This window comes from Pteronotus mesoamericanus, unplaced genomic scaffold (assembly GCF_021234165.1).
Source record: "Pteronotus mesoamericanus isolate MK-2021 breed Mesoamerican mustached bat unplaced genomic scaffold, CSHL_Meso_final scaffold_21, whole genome shotgun sequence".
NCBI lineage: Eukaryota > Metazoa > Chordata > Mammalia > Chiroptera > Mormoopidae > Pteronotus > Pteronotus mesoamericanus.
In genome coordinates this window covers 21,534,198-21,538,301 of record NW_026555310.1, presented here as the reverse complement: position 1 = coordinate 21,538,301, position 4,104 = coordinate 21,534,198, and the positions used below count along the sequence as shown (strand labels likewise).

Sequence of the window (4,104 nt, the reverse complement as noted above, 5' to 3'; positions counted from 1 at the left end):
AAAATCTTTTTTTCCTCACGTAAGGCAACAGATTGCAGGGATTATAATGTGGATGTCTTTGGGAGGCCATTGTTCAGCCTACCATAGGAAGTAACCCCAGAAGGAGATTGCAGACCTCCAGGCAGTACAAACATGTGGAAAAGCCTGAAAGAGACCTAGAGGAGGGGAGTTGCAGAACTTCAAAGCTCAGTGACATAACTATAAAATAATATATAAATACATAATAGTATTTATTCCACCTCTGAGCTTATACATAATTTAAGCCACAGTGATGATGAGTAAAGGAGGAGGAAATTCAAAAGAGAGGCTAAAATAGTAAACAAGAAGCAGAAAAGACTAACCTTATTGAGTTCTTGTTGAAATAACCTGAGCAGAGGAATCCATGGAAGAATTAAGCAGAAATGTGGCATGATTTCATTTATATTTTAGTTGATTGTCCTTGCTGATTGAAACCAAATTGTGGGAGAAAAGACCAGATGTAGTAAGTAGGGCCAGGACCAGGGAGAAGTGAGTGAAGCCCTTGGTTTGTATGTGCAATTGAAGGTGGCATGAAAAAACTAAGTAAATAAGATAAATGAAATTTTAGTGTAACATTTTTAAAAAGTCAAAATGTATGCAAAAAATGTATGATAAATAATTTTCATCATGAAAATTTTAAATAAAGCCTGGGTTATTGGGGAGAGCCTTAAAAGGGTGTTATAATAATCTAGGTAAGAGATGATGAGAGCCCAAAGCAGAGGAGTAGCACCGGACATAAAGTCGGTTGGATGGACTAAGGAAAACTATGAATGGAGTTGTGCCAAAGAGCTAGTGATATCTTTGTCTGAGAGAACAGGCAGGCAAAAGTTTAGATAGGAGAGATGGTATGATGCATAAGAAGGAAATTAAGTTCTGCGTTGGACATATTGCACTTAAAAAGTCTCTGATACCTTCAGCTGGAGATTCCAATAGGCAACTGAAATATATGAATATAATGAAGCAAAAATTGTACCCCAGTGTTTCTGTTCCTTCACCTGCTAACCTTTAAGTTTTTTTGTAGGGTCCCTGTTTGGGTGCCAGATGAGGGGGGCACCCTGTCCCACAGAGTCCCCCCAGCCACCACAGATGAGGAAATAAGTCATTCCAGACACTCTCAGTCTGCCAGGAAAAGGGGGTGGCAATTCCCTCTAGTGGAGAATGCCTTGAGCCCTTCTCTTGAAGTGGTTTTTATTGAGAAGGACAAGCACAGGGGTATACAGCATGCATGCAAAGCTTATCAGTCAATGCCTAAAGACTATGTTTTCAGAAAACAGATAGAGATCATAGATAACAATTGAAGGAACACAGAGATTTGCCTCAAGTCAGAGTCTGGTAGACAGGGTGGCGTCCGATTTGGCCTTGAAACCAGGGAAACTAATCTCATCCTATGCTCCGACCCCAAACATCAGTACTCATTAACTTGAGGGCATTCTTAGAAAAACAGGTTTCATAGGATTTAATGCATTCCTTTTCCAGGTCTAATCGCTTCCCCCTCCTCCGCCCCCGGAACCGCCTGATCCAGTTTAGGGCTGTACCTGCTCTAGTATTGTTTCACTGACCCTGTCAGGCAGGTGGAACAGAGCAGCCAAGAGATAAGGAGACTTTTCTCAAATAGGATGAGGATCGAACCATGGCAAAGCCGAGGGGTGAGGGTCTTTTGCCCCTTCTCCATGTCCCCCAAGTCCTTCCCTGATGGCCCCTATGTGACTGTGCCTGTGTTAGGTTGCCCCTGCCACCGAGGTGTCTTACCCATCATTGACTAACCAGCCATCCTGCGGGGCCAACCAGGGTCATGTGAGGGAGGATAGGTTTTGTCTCCTCAGTGGCCTATTTTCCCAAGGCCTCCTTGCTCCAGGCTTGGGGCCCTGTCGCCCCAAACTGTCAGCAAAGCTGCAGTCCCTGAAACCAGGCAGGATGGTTCCCAACATTTTTTCACTGTTGCTTCCCTGCCAGACCAGTCTTTAGGAGGCAACAAAAAGGATCTCAAAGCACTTATTTTATTGGGATATAGGAGTAAAAATTGGGAGCTCATTTTTGCAAGAGAGGTAACAAGGGAGTGTCAGGTATGTGTTAGAGCAACTGATGGATCTTCCCTTTGAAATTGACCATTTTCAGATTATTACATTTTCTCTCACTATTCCTTTCTGGTTCATGTGATCAGCTGTATCAATCTCTTACCTTTGTTCGTGCTGTTACATATTGACAACTTTGTCATTTCCTCTTTCTCATCAAAGACTTTAACCCCTGGGTTAGTCACACACATCTTATTACGACTGGACTGAACTCTGTTTACTCGGAATCCTAAATGCAAGCATACCACTCTAGGACTTTAATCTTCCTTCCAATTCTTCATCTGTCACTCCCATCCCCATTTCCTTGAGCTCATCAAGACTTGATGGGCCCTGACTTCCTGGACTGGGTGTCTGTTAGCCCCTTTCCACCTTTCATTTCCATTGCTGTCCACGTTACACTGCAGTAGTGTGTCACTTCAGCCATTTTTGCACCAATATCCTAAATTTCTCTGCTTTTTTCTCATATCATCTGATGGACTTGAACTCTCCATACCTTTTGCTTTTTTCTGGTGGTTTTCTGGTGATCTTTGGCATTCCATGGCTTGTAGAAGTATCATCTTCACCCAGTGCTCTCCCAGTGTGCATACCTGTATCCAAATTTACCCTCTCTATCAGGACACCAGATATATTGCATTAGAGCCCTACTTATTTTCCTTAACATTTTTCAGATCTGTCATAATTTGCTGATAGGAATAACAATTTGTAACTTAATTATTTTAATTACTTTTCTAAGCTTCTTAAATTCCACTTACACATAATCATGACGGCAGGGCCATAGCTTACACTTCCATTGTATTTGACCAGGATAAGATTTCAAATTAATTTCCTCCATAACTACATGTGAAAGAGATGTAAAGTAATAGCACTGAATCAGCACACAATTAGAACTTAAAATGAGGAGGGAAAAAGTGGACTCCACAGTGTCATATGACATGGTTAAGGACAAGATTTATTTGGGAAATAAAAGTGAAGTGTCAGCAAAAGGAGACAGATAAACTTCAGGCCCTTGAAAACTAGATCCATTGATTCCTACAGATCTTAGGACCATGAGAAATTGTAACTCTCTGGCTAGGTAGAATACACCAGCTAGTGGGTAGCTGAATTCAATTGTGGACCTACTCATTGGGAGATGGAGCTGCCTATTGTCTGGAAAACCTACAATGAGCTCTCTGGGCCACTTTTGGACAATTCTGCTCCTTACAGAATAGTGCTAAAAAAAAAGGGGGGGGGAAGTACTTGTTTCGGCAATACATATACTAAAATTGGAATGATACAGAGAAGATTAGCATGCATGACTCTAGCACAAGGAAAAGAAAATCTCTCTTTTAGCAGTTTATTAAAATATTTAAACATTAAGCCCTGGCTCAGTGGATTGAGTGCCAACCTGCAAATCAAAATGTTGTTGGTTCAATTCCCAGTCGAGGCACATGCCTAGGTTGGGAGCCAGGCCTCCAGCTGGGGGGATGCGAGAGGCAACTGATTAATGTATCTCTCACACGTCAATGCTCCTTTCCCTCTCTTTTTCCTTCTCTTCCTCTCTCTAAAAATGAATAAATAAAATCCTGAAAAAAATTTTAATTAAAAAAATATTTACACATTCAAGTTAAGTTTATAAATGTAAATTTTAGCTGTTAAATTAAACTAATAGAAAAACAAAGCAAAAGAACACACACACACACAAACAGGGTAGCATTTTCTTCTTTTTCAGTAAAAGCTATACCTGACATTGATGAACTCTTTATCCATATTATGTCAATGAGAATATTTTGGTGTCCTTGACAGTAACACAAGAAGAGATTGGTTGGGGTTATTAAAATTAATGGTTGACTCATTAAAAGTTAGATATTTTAAAATATTTCTTTTTAAGCTTTTAGATTCACTTATAAATCAAATTATTAATTTATATATATGAAAAATTACTTTTAAGATCCCTTTGATTAATACTCAGTGCCACTTATACTTTTAGTTCAATATTTCCATTGTCTGTTTGACAAAACTTCCCAAGTATTTAAAT

General features: G+C 40.0%; 1 pseudogene; it reads left to right on the top strand.

The window, feature by feature from the left end:
• The first annotated feature begins 3,322 nt into the window (after positions 1–3,322).
• Positions 3,323–3,417, top strand: LOC129085163 (uncharacterized; annotated as a pseudogene).
• Positions 3,418–4,104: the final 687 nt, after the last annotated feature.